General features: G+C 48.9%; 1 protein-coding gene and 1 pseudogene across 3 annotated transcripts in view; one reads left to right on the plus strand and one right to left on the minus strand.

Annotated features, from left to right (window-relative positions):
- Nucleotides 1-19,410, plus strand: part of PIK3R3 (phosphoinositide-3-kinase regulatory subunit 3) — a 150,566-nt gene that overhangs the window by 1,560 nt on the left and 129,596 nt on the right. For 2 of the 3 annotated variants that reach the window (XM_017881751.1, XM_017881753.1), the window contains exon 1: nt 12-124. The exons of the other annotated variant lie outside the window; for it this stretch is intronic. The gene's annotated coding sequence lies outside the window, so the exon portion shown is untranslated. Of the gene's footprint in view, nt 1-11; nt 125-19,410 lie in introns of those variants that run through there. 3 annotated transcript variants of the gene reach the window in all.
- On the minus strand, nt 18,436-18,613 carry LOC108535639 (40S ribosomal protein S29 pseudogene; annotated as a pseudogene).

Consider the following 19,410-nt stretch of genomic DNA (forward strand, 5'->3'; position numbering starts at 1 on the left):
CAGCCCTGGTAAGAAAAATGAAGGTCAGGAGGGGGATGGGGAACAGCCTAAAGGAGGAGAATATGGAGAAGGGTGAGATTCTGAGAAAGGCATACTACCTTCAGCCCTTCAACCATTCTCTGAGGTCAGTGTTTTCCAGAACTGGCAGCTGAGCTGGGGTGCTTAGGGGTGGGGCAAGACTGAGTTTGAGCCCAGAAAGTAGGGAGGGTGTTAAGCTCTCTGGCCTGGGGATTTTCCATTTGGATTTCTGAGTGTGTGCTCATGTGTCACTGGCTGTAACCGGGTTTCTGTGGGGTTGTGTCTTAGTAGCTGGGAACATTGTGTGGGATGCTGTCTCTAATATGTTGCATTATGCATGGGTTAATGTGTGTCGCACCAGTCCGAGATCTGGCTCCATTTCCAGGCCTACCTTCCCAGGGGGTTAGGGAAGGGAGTGAACCCTGAGACTTTCGGTGGCCTGGCGCCCTGGGGTTCAGGAAGTCTGGCTAATGTCCTTTCCTGCCTGTGAAGGGAAAGTGAATTGTGCCTATGTCTGTCTACCCCAACTCTTGCCAGAGACTGGGACCCTGAGGGGGGTTGAGGTAGAAAATTCACTGACACACCATGCCCAGACAGTGCGGGGGCTCCTCAGGGTATGGGATGAGGATTGCTGGACATCAGACAAACCTAGAAGGTGCTTGGGCCATGCTCAAGGGCCCAAGAGGGGCCATACATATAAAGATAATTGACACAGTTCACAAACACATGCAGACATGTAAATATAAGTGAACTCATAGACACACACTGCAACAAACACACACATGCATGCAAGCACATACTATAAGTAGATATACACAGACACAAATGCATAGATCCCCACACGATATATGTAACAACACATATGCATGCCTCTAAATGAACACACACACACAGAAATATGCATGCACCCAGACACAAGCACACAAGCATCCAGATGCAGACATATGCCTTCACACTCATGCAAACCCAGGCACACACAGACATGCACGCATGCAGACACACTCACCAGACTTCCCTGCCCCTGCGGCCCTGGGACCCAGAAGCCTCCCTCCCCTATATGAGAGTGTATAATATGTGTGTGTGCATGCACTCATGCCCACACTTGTGTCTATGTGTATCTGTGTCTGTGAGAGTGTGTGTTTGTGCTAGAGTGTGTGTATGATGGGGGTGCTAAGCTGTGGGAACCAGATGACATCATCTCTTCCAGCTATTTTTAGCTGTATCTGCAATGATGTCTCCTTCACTACCCCTCCCCCTTCAGGTTCTTAATTCTCCTCCCCATCTAGGCTCCCAGAGGCAGCAGCAGCCAGAGGGCATCCACCACCTCAGTTTAGGTGACTTCCCAGATGACTGGGTGCCGCCCACTCTCTCCCACCCTGCCAGAGTTCCCTGGAGGCTGAGAACACCAGGCTCTCAGGCTGGAAGGGCCTGAGTTAGCTGAGCTGACCTAGATGGTCTCCACCCCTTGGGTTGCCTCTGCTTCTGCTTTTCAATCTGCAACTCTGCGTCAACAGTGCCTGCTATGTGCCAGGGATGGTGCTAAATTCTGGAGATACAGCAGTGAGCAAGGCAGTGGGAGTTTTTTCCCAGAGCAGTTATAGCTCAGTGAGAGACACATTACACAGATTACACAAGCTCTTCTTCAAATTGTGAGGAGGGCTCTGAGCACTGGTAACAGGGGCTGCTAGTCTGAGATGATGTTCTCTGCCTCTCTCTGTTCTTCCTTCTCCTATAGGTAGGATAACCTGAGGAAACCAGAGGGAATACACCCCTTACCTTGCACCCTTCATCCTAACAACCGTATCTCCAGAATTCCACAGCACAGTGCTTCCTTCTCACATCCTAGACTGTGGTCCCAACATGGCACTAACCCACCATCCAACTAACTGGTGGTCCATGACACTCATATCTCCTTTTTCTTTTCTTTTTTTTTTTTGAGACGGAGTCTCGCTCTGTGGCCCAGGCTGGAGCGCAGTGGCCGGATCTCGACTCACTGCAAGCTCTGCCTCCCGGGTTTACACCATTCTCCTGCCTCAGCCTCCCGAGTAGCCGGGACTACAGGCGCCCGCCACCTCACCCGGCTAGTTTTTTTGTAATTTTAGTAGAGATGGGGTTTCACCGTGTTAGCCAGGATGGTCTCGATCTCCTGACCTCGTGATCCGCCCGTCTCGGCCTCCCAAAGTGCTGGGATTACAGGCTTGAGCCACCGCGCCCGGCCTCTCCTTTTTCTTTGTTTCTTTCTTTCTCTTTTCTTTTTCTTTCTTTCTTTTTTTTTTTTTGAGACAGAATTTGGCTCTGTTGCCCAGGATGGAGTGCAGTGGCACAATCTCAGCTCATAGCAACCGTCTTCTCCCAGAGTCAAGTGATTCTCATGCCTCAGCCTCCCTGGTAGCTGGGACTACAGGTGTATGCACCAAGCCTGGCTAATTTTTGTATTTTTAGTAGAGATGGGGTTTTGCCATGTGGGCTAGGCTGGTCTCGAACTCCTGGCCTCAAGTGATCCACCCACCTCAGTCTTCCAGAGTGCAGGGATTACAGGCATGAGCCACCCGGCTCAGCTCTTCCCCTGTCTTTTTTTTAGGGACAGGGTCTCACTCTGTCACTCATACTGGAGTGCAATGGTCTGACCTTGGCCCATTGCAGCCTCAATCTTCCGGGCACAATCTATCCTCCCACCTCAGTCTCACAAATAGGTGCAGGCCACCATGCCTGGATAATGTAAACCTTTTTTTTTTTTTTTGTAGAAACATGTTCTCCCAGCTACTCAAGAGGCTGAGGCATGAGAATTGCTTAAACCTGGGAGGTAGAGGTTGCAGCCGAGATCATGCCACTGCACTCCAACTCTTGGGTTCAAGTGATCCTCCCTCCTCAGCCTACCAAAATGTTGAGATTACAGAGGTAAGCTACTGCTTGGCCCCCCACCTCACTTCTCTTTCAAATATTCCTGTAGTCAATCCCTGGGAGGCAGGCCACTATTCCCCATCTATAGATGAGAAAACCAAGGCTCAGAGATGGGAAGCTCTGGATCACGCCTTACAATGCCTGGGGAGCAGCCCAGGGGAGATGGCAGGGAGGTGGAGAAGGAAGTGGTGGCGCACTGGGACAGTTGGCACAGGTATAGCAGGAGTAGGCCAGGCCAAGGAATCAGGAGGTGAGGGGGAGGAGGACGATGGCCTGAGGGTTCATGCCAGGAGGAGGGCTTCCCGCTCCAGCCAGCCTCAGGCAGTCACTGGAAAATCGGGTTTGGCAGCTTCAGCTATGTGCTGCAGGACTGGAAGAAGGTCCAGGCTGCTCCTGGGAGGCAGCCTAGCACGGGCTCTTCCACTAGCCCTGAGTTTCACCACCTGGCTAGTTGGGGGAGAATTACTTTATAATTCTGGGGCCCTTTGGACTGTGAAGGGACCAGCTCTGGGCTAGAGGCAGGAGCCCGGAGCTTCAGTCCCGGTTCTGCCCCAAGCCCTGATCTGACCCTTAGAATGTCCTGGCCCCTCTCTTGGCCTTGTGGCTCTGCTCTAGAGAAACGGTTTCCCCAGACCCCAACTCCTGCCCCCCAGATTTTCCTGGGAGTCTGACTCAGGCACAGGAACACAGAGTCAATGGGTAAGGGCACGAACAGACAGCTCCTGGGGCGCCAGGCTGGAGGTCGCTTGTCACTAACAGGTCAATGGCCGGAAGCCCAGCTCCAACCCCACAATGCAATATCGGTCACCCCACCCTTACCAGTGCCCTCACCCACACCCCCACTTCCGGCTTCTGTTCCTTCCTCACCTCTGGGGAAGGCTGCAGGGCTCCCTAGGGAATTTCCCCTGGTTCCTCCACTGGCTCTTTGCCCAATGCTTAACCCTCCTTCCCACACCTATCCATTCAGCCAGGCCAGTCTCCCACATAATTTTCTCTCCCTGGACCCTGGGGCAGGGCAAGGAGGGAAGGAAGCTGGGTGGAAGGCCTGCAAAGGAGACTGCTTTTCCTGCTACCCTCAGGTACTGAAGCCCAAGTAAGAGTTTTCAGGACAGAGGGAGTAGACTGAGTGTTGGGCCCTAGGACTGGGCTTCCCTGGGTACTATCCCACCCCCTGAGCCTCGGGAGAGGTGGGAATGACCTTCCTCTGCACCAGTGTGGCCAGAGAAGAGAGCTTGGAGCTGAGACTTGCAGCTTCTAGAAAACAAACACAAAACCGAGGCCAAGAGAGTGCTGGCTACTATTACCAACAAAATGCATTAAACACAATTTTTAAAAATCTTGAAATTCTAGATTCATGGAGTTCACAGTTACGGAATCTTAGCATCACAGAATTCTAGCATGGTAAAATCTGGGTTACAGAAACTTAGAAATTCAGAATTGTGGCATTACTGAGTTTCAGATGACAAAATTAGAATATCCTTGAAATGGCCATCTTGAGAAATCAATTGATGAAGCCCTTACATTCAGATGGCTGTCTAAACTAGAGGATTTCCTGCTGGGGATGGGCAAAGGTGTCCGCACATGAACTCTGAGGGGAGGTAAGGAGCCTGGGACACATCAGCTTAAACCAGGGAGGGCCAGGCGCTGTGACTCACACCTGTAATCCCAGCACTTTGGGAGGCTGAGGTGGGCGGATCACCTGAGGTCAGGAGTTTGAGACCAGCCTGGCCAACATGGTGAAACTCTGTCTCTACTAAAAATACAAAAATTAGCCGGGCGTGGTGCCTGTAATCCCAGCTACTCAGGAGGCTGAGACAAGATAATCGCTTGAACCTGAGAGGCAGAAGTTGCAGTTAGCCAAGATTGTGCCACTGCACTCCAGCCTAGGGGACAAGAGCTAGACTTTGTCTCAAGCAAACAAACAAACAAACAATCAAAAACCAAACCAGGCAGAAGACAGACTTTGTCCATGAGAACACATTTCTGGTTCCTGAAGATGAGGGGAATGGGGCAGCAGGTGGGGATAGAGAAAGCAGAACTATACAAACAAAGACAACATAACCTAAAGAAAGAATCATCAAGTAGCATAATATGCTGACCCCAGCATCTCCAGCTTCCCCATAACTGGCGTTACCATCAGCCCAGGATATTTCTTTCCAAAGGTTAGTAAGACTCCTTATCATATTGGAATGGCAACTACCCATGTCTGGCTATCTTTTTTGGGAAGAAAGGTACCGAACAGAAAATACTCCATGCTTTTCTCGGGGTGGCTGGGAGGAATAGACTATCTTCAAAGGTGCTAAGCCCTGAGCCACATGATGCACAGCAAAGCCACTCCATGTGGTGGGGTTCAGAGCTCCCAGCAAGGCCCTGATAGCGTACCCTGTGGAGAGCACCTGGGTGCGGTGGTGCCTAGGGGAGCTGATCACCTCTGTAGAAGGAGCCAATCTGGAGGTAAAATTTGTATGGGGACCCTTGTCCAATCTTTGGGGCTGGTTATTCAGCATACAACAAAGGTATTTGCCTAGCATTTCTGGGAAACTACTGCAAACTCAGGAACCCAGAAGGAGCAGTTCCAAAGAGAGGCAAATGCCAGGCCCTGCTGGGCATGGGAAATGGGGCAATGTCAGCTGAAGATCTTCTTGCTCAGCTGCCTGTCCTTGGATCCAGCTCAATACCTCAGCCCTGACCTCTACTCGCACACCCATTTGCCTCCCTTTCCTTGATTGCCTGCTGTTCTACCTACTTATACCTGCTGTGTGACCTTTGGCAAGTTCTATCCCATCTCTGGGCCTCAAATCTCCTTTGCTGTCTTTTGAAGTCTATAACTGGGTTTAAATGCAGCTTTTAGGATTGCATAGTCTTGCTTTTCTCCGGAGAAGTTTTAGCTTCAGGTATCTCCATTCCCAGCTTCCAGAAAAAGTATCAGGCAGCTTCAGGGGAGAATGCAGGGAATAGGGAATAAAAATAATGCCCACATTTGATATCCTAAATTTGTCAATACCTATGATGGGTGTTTTCATAAATCTTATGCCCACAACCACCACTCTTTGTGTATAAATCATTGCTCCCATTTTATAGATTAAGGAACAGAGGTCCAGGGAGGGTAGATAAGATGCCTAAGATCATCCAGTTAGGGAGCAACAGAACTGGAATCTCAACTAAATCTATCTAAATCTAAGGGCTGTGGTTTCAAATTAGCATTACTCCATGAGCCTTCAATAGGTAAAACGTGAGTCCATGGATGACAGTTTCAGGGAGAAGTGGTCCATGCAACCCTGAGAGGCAGTGAGTTCCATTCATAAGTGTGCAATAGGGGCTGACAGCTTCTCGTGCTGTGAAAAAAGCTGAACCAAGGTTCCTTCTATTTGGGAACTCTGGGTAGTCTCAGCTTAGATTGGAGATAGCTGGGCTGAATTGGGGGTGAGGAGGTTGGAGTGCAGAGTGGGGTGGTCCTGAACTGGTCTTCAGGGAGTTGAGGGTGAGGGGCTATGCCACTGTTCCTGGAGACAATGTGTTGAGGAGGGAGTGTAAAGGGGGCTTCTTCACTTTCTGGGATGGGCCAGTTCCCCCTCCCCACCATCCCCAGCTGGAGCTGGTTGTCAGGCGTCCAGAGCCAGGGGCAGGGGGACTTTCCAGCTGGGATAGCATCATGATGTGTTGACACCAGATTCACTGCCTTGAGGTTCCCAGCAATCTTGCACAATTGCCTCAGTTAACTGATCCAAGGGAGGTGGGAGGATTTCAGATCCCCGATTCCAGCCTGGCCTTGCCCTGCCCAAGGTTGGGTTATGCTAAGGAGGCTAGGCAATTCAGCCACTGACTGATAGGGTCACTGGCTCCTAGGGTCAGGGATAGAGGCAGCCCTGGGGGTCATCTCATTTAGCTCCCTCACTGGAAGGGTGAAGAAGGAGTCTGAGGTCCAGAGAGGGAATAGGTCCTGCCAAGGGTTACACAGAACCACTGCTGTCCCCAACACTCCCCTTGGCACCGATGACACAGAACTGAATGAGTCCTGGTCCTTGTTCTTGAGAGCTTGCAGCCTAATGGAGAAAACAGATTTAGCAGACACACCAAGAAAAATGTCAGGACTAAAAGAGAGGCTCGGACTTTGTACACTAAGAGCTTAGAGAAGTAGGGACACAGACCCCCTAGAGGCTCCACAGAAGATGCCATAGGTAGCTTTTTAAAAAATTTAATTGAGTTTAATTTATCGATTTTTTTGAAATGGAGTCTTGCTCTGTAGCCCAGATTGAAGTGCAATGGTGTGATCTAGGCTTACTGCAACCTCTACCTCCCAGGTTCAAGTGCATGCCTCAGCCTCGGAAGTAACTGAGATTACAAGCATGCGCCACCACACCCAGGTAATTTTTGTATTTTTAATAGAGGTGGGGTTTCACCATGTTGGCCAGGCTGGTCTCAAACTCCTGATTTCAAGTGACCTGCTGGCCTCAGCCTCCCAAAGTGCTGGGATTAGAGGCATGAGTCACTGCACCCGGCTATAGGTAGTTTTTAAACTGGGCTTAAAGAATGGGCAAAATTTTAGCTAATGCAAAGTGGAAAAAACTTTCCTGATTGAGAAACGGCATGAGTGGAAGCGCAGAGCGGGCACTGATTGGCCGTGTGAGATGACTGAAGGGCAGTAGTATAGCCAGGGCCAGGACTTGAGGTCAGGATGCCTGTGCTCTGTGAGCACACAGTAGTCACCAAGGTGCAGGCCTCAGGGATATGAGGACCCCAGAAGCAGCAGGTAGGGGGAACCTGAGGAGACTACAGCTGGGAGATTCTTAACAGTAGAGGTGGGGGCTGTTAGACTCACCACCTCCAGGCTGGCAGTTTCCTTTAATCCAAGACACACACATACACACAAAGCCTTTACCCTTATCTCCCTCCACGAGAACCCAGGCCCACCTTGAGATCTGGCCTACAGGAGGAGGTTGCTCCTCACCCCGCTAACTGCCTCTCCACCCAGGTTTCCAGGCCCGGGGCACACCCGCTTCGTGCAGTAGCTTCCTCCCCCCTGCCCCATTTCCCCTCCCCCTACACCCTCGTCTCTGGACCAGGAAGGGATGGGGGCATCCAGAGCTTCGGAGCTTTGGCAGCAGCTAGCCTTCTTGCGGCTGCTGTGATGCAAATCCGCTCCGGATTTATTCGCGGGGCGTTCTTTCCGTAGAGCGAGGCGCACCCGGCGCCAGCACTTGGCTGGAAGTGCCTTTCCTGGCTCTGACCCAAGGGTGCCAGGGCCCGGAACTGGGGATGCCTTCCCCGCTAAGTCCCGCAACTAGGGTCCTGGGCGCGCGGGTGGGAGCGTAGCGGGGAGTCGCGGGGTGGGACTATAATTAACCGCGCCGGGCGCCGGGTCAGGAAAAGGAAGCCAAGATCTTGAAGGACCTCCCGAGCCTGGTTGAACGCAGCTAGAAGTGCGGGGGCTGGGAAGCTCCTTAAACAGGCTGGACCCTGGTCTCGAGGTCTGAGCCTGGGTTTTGGTAAAGAAAATTTGAAGGTTTGTGGCTGGCGAGCATGTTTAAGGTTGGAGGCGTGGGGTGGAAGATGCAGAATCCACGTCCCCTATCTGGAAAGCGGCCCCATTGTCTTGCTTGTCCGTGTCTAAACGCAGTTTGGACACCAAGAGCGAATTCGACCGATCACTGTTCTCATCCTCGAGGGACCCTCGCCAGGAAGCCAAGCTGTCTCACCAGCAGTTACTACTCAAGGGCCTGAGAGCCTGAGGCTTCTGGGGACCGGAAGGAGGGGCGGGGGAGGGCATGCCGAACTAGGGGTGTGCTGTGTGCTTCCAGAGGCTCCAGCTTCAGGAAAGAGAACTGCAGTTTATGGTGTAAAAAGCTTGTATGACCTGGCCAGGCGTGGTGGCTCACGCCTCCCAGCACTTTGGGAGGCAGAGGCGGGCAGATTACTTGAGGCCAGGAGTTGGAGACCAGCCTGACCAACATGGTGAAACCCCGTCTTTACTAAAAATACAAACATTAGCCAGGTGTGGAGGCTCACACCTGCGTAATCCCAACTACTCGGTGGCTGAAGCACAAGAATCTCTTGAACCTGGGAGGCTGAGGTTGCAGTGAGCTGAGATAATGTCACTGCAATCCAGCCTGGGCGACAGAGCAAGACTCTGTCTCAGAAAAAAGAAAAGAAAAGAAAAAGGCCGGGCGCGGTGGCCGCTGGTTGGCTGAAGCTGTAATCTCCAGCCACTTTGTGGAGGCCGAGACGGCGGATCACGAGGTCAGCAGACGAGACCGATCCGGCCTAACACGGGGAAACCTCGTCTCTACTAAAAAATACAACATAAAACTAAGCCGGGCGAGGTGGCGGGCGCCTGTAACCAGCCTACTCGAGGCTGAGGCAGAGAATGGCCGTAAACCCGGGACGCCGGAGCTTGCAAGTGAGGCTGAGATCCGGCAACTGCACGCCAGCCTGACGACAGAGCGAGTACCCGTCTCAAAAAAAAAAAAAAAAAAAAAAAAAAAAAGAAAAAAAAAGCCTATAAGTCCATAGGAAGTAGACAGATGGTATTATTGATTATGCATACCAGAAGAAGGGTGTTCAGCAAACTGACCAAAAAAAGAGTGCTTCTTATTTTTCCTTGGTACCTTCATAATAAGAAAAGGACAATGAAGCTGTTTAAATTAAAAATAAACAAATAAATAGACCTAGGTTTCAACACTGCTGAGCCACTTACTGTTTGGCCCTGGAAAATTTGCTTCAACTTCTCCAAGCCTCAGTTTTCTTATCTGTAAAATAAGTATAATAGAGGCTGGGCGCAGTGGCTCAACGTTTGTAATCCCAGCACTTTGAGAGGCTGAGGAGGGCGAATCACCTGAGGTCGGGAGTTCGAGACCAGCCTGACCAACATGAAGAAACCTCTTCTCTACTAAAAACACAAAATTAGCCGGGCATGGTGGCACATGCCTGTAATCCCAGCTACTCAGGAGGCTGAGGCAGGAGAATCGCTTGAACCCAGGAGGCGGAGGTTGTGGTAAGCCAAGACTGTGCCATTGTATTCCAGCCTGGGTGACAAGAGCGAAACTCTATCTCAAAAAAAAAAGAAGAAGGAGAAGGAGAAGGAGAAGAAGATGACTACGACGACCTAGGTGTTGTGAGGATTGTGTTAAGGCATCAGAGGTGTTTGATTAGTGCTCCCTAAATGGCAGAAGTAAGAACACTTAGCCTAGTTTGGGGGTATGTGTGGCGAACTGGGGAGCAAAAAGTCTTCTGGAAGAGTAGAAATCTGAGCAAAATCTCAAAATATGAGTAGGAGCTGGTCTGGGGAAACAAAGGGAGGAAGTTACTCGGGAGGCTGAGATGGGAAGATTACTTGAGACCTGTCTGGGCAACATAGTGAGATCTTGTCTCTAAAAAAAAGTAGAAAACTTAGTCGGGCATAGTGATGCATCTGTAGTCCCAGCTACTCGGGAGGCTCAGGCAGGAGGATCCTGTGAACCCAGGAGTTTGAGGTTGCAACGAGCTATGATCATGCCACTGCACTCCAGCCTGGAACACACAGTGAGACCCCCATCTCAAAAAAAGGGATGGGGGAGAGGGGAGGAAGAGAAGGATGTTAATGACAGAGGGAATAGCATAAGCAAAACCAGTAGGTAAGACTTAGAACAGAAAATCTGGGGAAATTACAGGTGTAAGACAGGAACTAGAAAGAGATGAGGTTAGAAAGGTAAGCAGGGATGAGACTGGGGCAAGGTGGGGGGCTTGGAGTTATTAAGGCCAGTTTTTTGTTGAAACAGAGTTTCACTCTTGTTTCCCAGGCTGGAGTGCAATGGCGCGATCTCGGCTTACTGCAACCTCTGCCTCCCAGGTTCCAGTGATTCTCCTGTTGAGGCTAGTTTTTATCCTGAGAGCCCTTGAGGGGTTTTCAGCAGAAGCAGGAGATAGGCTCCCTGTGGGGCAGTGGGGAGTCAAGGAAACCTGTGAGGAGGAGGCTGTGGCAATTCCTCAGGGGAGGGGGATAATGGCATGAACCACAGTGTTGGCCCTGGGATGGAAAGAAATGGATGGAGCTGAGAGGTACAAGTGACAGGACTTGGTGATGAATTGAATGGGAAACATAAATGAGAGGGAGGTTTGAGGATGATATCCTGACCTCCAGCTTGGGTCCTGGGTGGTGCTATTCAGTGAGACAGGGAGCAGGAAGAATAACATATCTGGAAGGAGATCAAGTTCAGTTTTGGACATGCCTATGACCACACCCCTAGATAGATCCTCAATAATTGGAGTCCTGTAATCCTACCTGTTATCCACTCTGTCCAGAAGATGGGAGAGGTATCATTAGTCAGTGCTGGTTGTTTGTTCCCTGGCTGTTGCTTGTTGGAGGTCTGACTGGTGAGGCCATAGAGGTAGGGAGTGCCACTGCTACCACTGGGTCGGACCTAGTGAGTCTCCCTTGGTGGCCTGGTCAGACAGGCAGTTTCTCTGGGCACAGTCATGTTATATGAGCTCAAGGATTGGGTTGTCAGACTGTTCCCAAAGAGAATTCAAGGAGGGGGACAGTGCTCTGTGCTGTGGAGATTACCGTCTCTATTTTACAGCTGAGGAAACTAAGGCTCAGGAATTGAGTGGCAGAGCCAGGAGGTGAATGAAGGTCTGCGTGATGTCTTCTTACCGTACGAGCTGCTACATATCAATGGTGACATCTGCTCTAAGAAGGCAGGCAAAGCACCAGGGCCATGGTTCCTTGGGGTAGGAATACCATTTGGGGAGTAGGCGGTGTCAGGAAGGAGACAGGGACAGTTTCCTGGAGGTGGTACCATTTGTGTTGTCCTAGAAGCATCATCTTGTTTTCTGTTTCTCTAGCTAGCAATCATTGACAATCACTTGTTGCCTGCAGTGAGGGAGATCTTGTTGTCTGAAGGGCCTCTAGGCAGAATGTGTCCTTGGACCTCAAAAAGTGGCAAGCTGGAATTCCTGCAGACAGCTCCCACAGGCAAGCCTGACATGGGGGCACTCCTACCTCAGTCTCTGGCACTGGTCAGCTGGGGCATCCCTTTTGCACTGGCGCTTCGTTGGCAGCTGGAAACCCAGTTGTCTATTCATTTTCATATCAGGGTCAGCACAAGTTTATGTTGTATTTTCAGGTTTTATTTTACTTAAAAAAAAAGCATCATGTAATACAGTGATAGATTCTGTCTAAAGAAGGACTGGCGAGCCGGGCGCGGTGGCTCAAGCCTGTAATCCCAGCACTTTGGGAGGCCGAGACGGGCGGATCACGAGGTCAGGAGATGGAGACCATCCTGGCTAACACGGTGAAACCCCGTCTCTACTAAAAAATACAAAAAACTAGCCGGGCGAGGTGGCGGGCGCCTGTAGTCCCAGCTACTCGGGAGGCTGAGGCAGGAGAATGGCGTGAACCCGGGAGGCGGAGCTTGCAGTGAGCTGAGATCCGGCCACTGCACTCCAGCCTGGGCGACAGAGCGAGACTCCATCTTAAAAAAAAAAAAAAGAAGGACTGGCGATTATGAGAAAAACTTTCTGTGGATAATTGAGGGAAGGTTTTAAGACATAAAAGACATGTCAATAACCTTCATCATCATCCATCAAGCATTTTCCCTCAGGTGTCTGAAAGGCTGAAGCAGCCTAATGTGGTATAAAGGAGTGGCCATATTCTTCATAGGTAAGAACAGGTGACTTCCCAAATAATGTTTAACTAATGTTTGTTCGTTGTAGAAAACTTGAAAAATACAGGCAAATAAAAAGAAAAAATATATAAAGTATCCTTTAAGAAATAAACAGTGTGGTCGGGCGTGGTGGCTGGTGCCTGTAATCCCAGCACTTTAGAAAGCTGAGGTGGGTGGATCACTTGAGGTCAAGAGTTTGGATCACTTGAGGTCAAGGCCTAACTAACATGGTGAAACCTCATCTCTACCAAAAATACAAAATTTTAGCCGGGCGTTGAGGCGCACGCCTGTAGTCCCAGCTACTCCAGAGGCTGAGGCAGGAGAATCGCTTGAACCTGGAAGGCAGAGGTTTCAGTGGACTGGAATCGTGCCATCCATTGCACTACAGCCTGGGTGACAGAGCGAGACTTTGTCTCAGAAAAAAGAAAGAAAAAGAAAAAGAAATAACACTGCTCGGCCAAGTGCAGTGACTCATGCCTGTAATCCCAACACTTTGGGAGGCCAAGGCGGGCAGATCATGAGGTCAGGAGTTCGAGACCAGCCTGGCCAACATGGTGAAACCCCGTCTCTACTAAAAATACAAAAATTAGCCAGGCAGAGGTTGTAGTGAGTCGAAATTGTGCCACTGTACTCCAGTCTGGGCGACAGAGCAAGACTGTCTTGGGAAAAAAATAATAAATAAATAAACACTGCTCTCACTTTTTATATATGGAAATCAGAATATCATGTATTTTTAAATTTTGGGGTATATGTGGTTTTCTTTTACATGACTAATATTATACCACATAGACAGTTTTGTATGTTGCCTTATTTAATTAATTAATTTATTTATTTGAGATGGAGTCTCACTCTGTCACCCAGGCTGGAGTGCAATGAGGCGATCTCAGCTCACTGCAACCTCTGCTTCCTGGGCTCAAGTGATCTTCCTGAGTAGCAGGAACTATAGGCACACACCATCACTCCCAGCTAATTTTTGTATTTTTTTGTAGAGATGGGGTTTTGCCATGTTGTCCAGGCTGGTCTCTAACTCCTGGGCTCAAGTGGTCCCCTACCTGGGCCTCCCAAAGTGCTGGGATTACAGGTATGAGCCACCCTACTCAAGCCACCGTGCTCTGCCTATTTTACCAAACTCTTATCCTTAGATGTATAAATTGTTTCTAATTTTTTGCTATTCTGAAAATACTATGAAGAAAATCTTTATGCATAAATCTTTGTCGATATTTTGGCTTACATTCTTTCCTTCTTTTTCTGAAATTGCGTCTTGTTCTGTTGCCCAGACAGGAGTGCAGTGGCTATTCACAGGTTAAGTCATAGCACATTATAGCCTCGAACTCCTGGGCTCCAGCAATCCTCCTGGCTCAGCCTCCTAAGTAACTGGGACTATAGGTGCATGACACCATGCCTGGCTTGGATTATTTTCTTACAATTTTTTCTGAAAGTGGAATTACTGGGTGAGAGGATCAAAATATTTTTAAGGATCTTGACATATATTGCCAAAATGCTTTCCAGAAAGGTTGTGCCAATTACATGCCATCACCCTGATATTAATGTGCCTGTCTTATGACATAGCACTGAGTATTAACATTTTAAAAATCCTTGGCTGGGGCCGGGCGTGGTGGCTCACGCCTGTAATCCCAGTGCTTTGGGAGGCCAAGACGGGCGGATCACGAGGTCAGGAGATTGAGACCATCCTGGCAAACACGGTGAAACCCCGTCTCTATTAAAAATACAAAAAAATTAACCGGGCGTGGTGGCGGGCGCCTGTAGTCCCAGCTACTCAGGAGGCTGAGGCAGGAGAATGGCGTGAACTCGGGAGGCGGAGCTTGCAGTGAGCCGAGATCGCGCCACTGCACTGTAGCCTGGGGGACAGAGCGAGACTCTGTCTCAACAAAAAAAAAAAAAAGGAAAAAATCCTTGGCTGGGTGCAGTGACTCATGCCTGTAATCTCAGCACTTTGGGAGGCCAAGGCAAGAGGATCGCTTGAGGCCAGGAATTTGAGAACAGCCTGGGCAACATAGTGAGACACTGTCTCTACCAAAAAAAAAAAAAAAAAGCTAGTGTGGTGATACATGCCTGTAGTTCCAGCTACTAAGGGAGGCTGAGGTCGGGGGATCATTTGAACCCAGAAGTTCAAGCCTGCAGTGAGCTATGATTGTACCACTGTACTCTGAGTGACAGAGTGAGATTCTGACTTAAAAAAAAAAAATGCTTGCAAATTTGATAAATGAATCATTACTTTCGGGGTGTTCAGTAGTTTATTGGAGGACCAAGAGGCATAGTTTCATCAGGTCAATGATGTGATTCAATCTGACTGGAGAATTCCTCTACTGATCACACTATCTCTCTAACTACATTGATGCGGTTTGGCCATTATTGTTTTTTACCTTCCTGGGAGTCTCTCCTCCTTTTGGTTGCAGTCTCCCCATTTTCCTTTGGGGAACACTCTTCCCCATCTTGGTCCATGTGTTCCAAATGGGCCTAGTCCACACCTGAATTCCAGGGATGGGCATTGAAATCTTATCTTGGCCAATTGTGACAAAAATTGGTTTAGTGATGGGCATTTCACCCATGTGGGGCAATGAGTGCCTTTTGCTGGAATAAATGGGACAGAGGCCCTCTCTCCTATTATGGGGTTGAGGATAGGGAACTGAAGCTGAAGAATGTAGGCCTGGAGACGGCTATTGCCTGAATTCATAGCAGCAACATCAGGAGGATTGAGAGGCTTTGGCCTTGAACATGCCTCAACCTCCTGAGTAGCTGGGATAACAGGCACACGCCACCACGCCTGGCTAATTTTTTATATTTTTAGTAGAGGCAGGGTGTCACCATATTGGTTAGGCTGGTCTCGAACTCCTGACTTCCTGATCCGCCCACCTCGGCCTCCCAAAGTGCTGGGACTACAGGTGTGAGCCACTGGGCCTGACTGTAATCTATTGTTATTAAAATGACAACTTAGTCTTTAACCTTGTCAACCATTCTTTTTTGATGATTTGTGATTCTCCCTCCATCCCAGTTCTGTTTCTCTGACTCGTGATCTTTTTAGCCTATAATCTTTCTTCTGCAGTTTGTTAATCAGTCACTAAATGTACCAGCACCTGCTATATGCTACACACTAGGTTGTAGGACTTTCTTTACATGCCTACTGTCCCATGGGGGAGAGAACAGCTGTACATTAGTAGCCACTGTATAGATCAGAGCAGGCCCAAGAGAATAATAAGTGCAGTGCTCTGGGAGTTCAGAGGTGAGCTCATGGAAGGCTTTCTGGAAGAGGTGGCACTTGGACTGACCTCTGAGGATGGATGAAGATGAGGTGGAGAGGGCATTCTGAGAAGAAGGAAAGGCGTGAGACACTAGCATGCCCAAGTCACAAGTGGGGTGGGGGAAACTGGCTGATACAGTACAAGCATGGTATGTTGGAAGGTGAGAAGTGGAGAGCAGACTCTAAAGTGACTTAATTAAGTTAGGGAGTTTGGATGTATTCTGAGAATGATAAAGAGCCATCAGACACTTTTGGACAGGGAGTGATATAGTCACAATTGTGTTTTCAAATGATTTCTCTCACTGCGGTGGAGGAGGACAGCTTAGAGTCAGCAAGAATGGGGGTGAGGAGGAGTAGGATGGGGTAACCCAGGAGGCTGTAACAGCTGTTATAGTGAGTACTGATGAAGCCTTAGAATGGAAATGGAGAGAAATGATGATAGAAATGCAGGGAGAAACAAAGGATGTGCTGCTTGCTCCCTAAGGATTATCAGGGAGCATATAGAAATTGCCCAAATATAATTGCAATGAAAATGTGCTGTTAACTTTTCTCAAATTGGGCTTTGGGTGGTTGAGGTCAGGTATTTTCAGTCCCCTCCATAGAAGTATTATGAAATAGCCGGGCGCGGTGGCTCAAGCCTGTAATCCCAGCACTTTGGGAGGCCGAGACGGGCGGATCACAAGGTCAGGAGTTCGAGACCATCCTGGCTAACACAGTGAAACCCCGTCTCTACTAAAAAATACAAAAGCTAGCCGGGCGAGGTGGCGGGTGCCTGTAGTCCCAGCTACTCGGGAGGCCGAGGCAGGAGAATGGCGTAAACCCGGGAGGCGGAGCTTGCAGTGAGCTGAAATCTGGCCACTGCACTCCAGCCCAGGCGACAGAGCGAGACTCCGTCTCAAAAAAAAAAAAAAAAAAAGAAGTATTATGAAATACCTTTCAGAAGGGAAGATAGAGAGGACTAACATGTGTCTGCCCTGGGCACCTTCTTGTTTTGGCATCTGATAACTGCACAAAGCTTCAGCACCTTTGGGCACTGTGGCCGTCACCCCGTCCTTCAGGGACCAACTTTCTGAACAGGGATTTCTCTTGGAGTCCTTGCTGACTCTAAACTCTCCTCTTCCACTGCAGTGAGAGGAGCTTGAATTGAGAGCTGGAGAATTGAGTTTTGGCCCTGGGAATATAAGGTTTAAAGTGAATAAGGCTGTGATTTCCACATAATCATTCCAAAAGGCTGTTTTGACTTTCTAAATGGTCCATCCAGCTGAAGAAATCATCCCGAGTTCAGTAATTTGGGGAAGTCTGGATCTGCTGAGCCCCTAGTTCGTTTTAAAGAGGAAAGTCAGCCCATGGTCAGGCGCAGTGGCTTATGTCTTATAATCCCAGCAATTTGGGAGGCCAAGGTGGGCAAAGAGCTTGAGCTTCTGAGTTTGAGACCACCCCGGGCAACATGGTGAAACACTGTCTCTCCAAAAAATATGAAAAATAGCTGGGTGTGCTGGCATGTGCCTGTAGTCCCAGCTACTTGGGAGGCTGAGGTGGAAGGATGGCTTGAGCCCAGGAGGCAGAAGTTGCAGTGAGCTGAGATCACACCACTGCACTCCAGCCTGGGCGATAGAGCCAGACCTTGCCTCAAAATAAATAAATAGGAAAACCAATCCAAACCTCAGGCCTTGGGATTTATGATTCTAGTTGCCTGAATCCATAGCAGCAACATCAGGAGGATTGAGAGGCTTTGACCTTGAACATGGGTGACTGTTCTGTCACTTCCTATGTAATTTTCCTATTGACAGATAGAAGGAGTCCTGTGGGCAGACTTTGGAGTGGAAGAAATTGCAGGGGGTTGAGGAGCAGGAGACAATGATCATAATAGCCCAGCTGTGCATTTTTTAGCTTCAAGTGTTTTTGTTCACATTAGCTAATTAACTGACAGTTTGTCCAAGTGGAGTTGAGGGATGGTAGGAGACAGGGAACTCATGGCCGATCATGCTTCCAGGGTCTGGAGGGGACTGATAACGTGACTGCAGTACCAGGGCCAGAGTGTGTGTTTGGACAGCTAATGGACAGAAGCTAATTGACAGGCGCTTGGGTCTGTGTGCATGATGGTCAGCTGGTTTGTCCACAACAGTGTGATAAATGCCCCATTCAGTCCAGGAGCAGTCACGGCTCAGAGATACCCAGTCAGGCTCTGTTACGTAAGATCTGATAACAAGTGCATGGGGTATTAGCTACTTCACCACAGATGTCTCTGGAGAACTGTCTCTGTGTCCAGGAGACAGAATGAGATTCTTCAGGGTTAGAAATGTCACATATCTTTTTTTTTTTTTTTTTTTGAGACAGAGTCTCACTCTGTTGCCCAGGCTGGAGTACAGTAGCCCCATCTCGGCTCACTGCAACCTCGGACTCCGGGATTCAAACGATTCTCCTGTCTGCCTCTGGGAGTAGCTGGGATTACAGGTGTGCACTACTATGCTTGCCTAATTTTTGTATTTTTTATAGAGACAAAGTTTCGCCATGTTGGCCAGGCTGACAATTTTTTTTTTTCAAATATTTATTTTATGTACAAAGAGCTATCATGGTTTTTCATTGAGTAGATGCCCTGGATAATCTTTGGAAGGAAGATCATTTAGTCCAACTTAATGAAGCCGATATCCTTCGCGTACTGACGGAAACACTGGCGGCACATATTGAGGCCATATTTCCGGATCAGACCGTGCCGGTTTGAACAGACATGACAAGAGCGAGATCCCTGGCCGAATTTCCGTGGGTGGCTCCAGTACAACTGCTGGTGACCCATCTTGCTCTCAGGAGTGCAACTAGGTAAAAGGAAAAAGTGACAATTTTTTTTTTAAACAGGAAATTTTTGCATCAAAACCCAGCCAGCAATGAATCCTATTATTCACTCTCTATGTTCTATGAGAAATACCAGGAAGAGCATGCACATTTATAGAAACGTGTATGCCAGCACAGCCCATAATAACTCAGTGAAGGCATCTATAGTTTCACATTTTAAGATACACTTTTTACAGTTTATATAGGTTAATTTTACTCTTTCTCATGTACATTACTATGGGCCTAAACCAGGGGTCAACACACTTTTACTGTAAAGAGCCAGATAGTAAATATTTTAGGCCTTATGGACATAAAATTTCTGTTATAAATACTCGGATCTGCCAGGCCTCCACAGACAATACATAAATGAATGAGCATGACTTTATTTATGGATATTGAAATTTGAATTTATATAATTTTCACAAGATATTATGCTTCTTGAGATTTTTTTCCCCATCATTAAAAAATGTAGATGTGCCGGGCGCGGTGGCTCAAGCCTGTAATCCCAGCACTTTGGGAGGCCGAGACGGGCGGATCACAAGGTCAGGAGATCGAGACCATCCTGGCGAACACAGTGAAACCCCGTCTCTACTAAAAATACAAAAAACTAGCCGGGTGACGAGTCGGGCGCCTGTAGTCCCAGCTACTTGGGAGGCTGAGGCAGGAGAATGGCGGGAACCCGGGAGGCGGAGCTTGCAGTGAGCTGAGATCCGGCCACTGCACTCCAGCCTGGGCGACAGAGCAAGACTCCGCCTCAAAAAA

The sequence above is a fragment of the Rhinopithecus bieti genome, unplaced genomic scaffold (assembly GCF_001698545.2).
Source record: "Rhinopithecus bieti isolate Rb0 unplaced genomic scaffold, ASM169854v2 scaffold_12155, whole genome shotgun sequence".
Taxonomy (NCBI): Eukaryota; Metazoa; Chordata; class Mammalia; order Primates; family Cercopithecidae; genus Rhinopithecus; species Rhinopithecus bieti.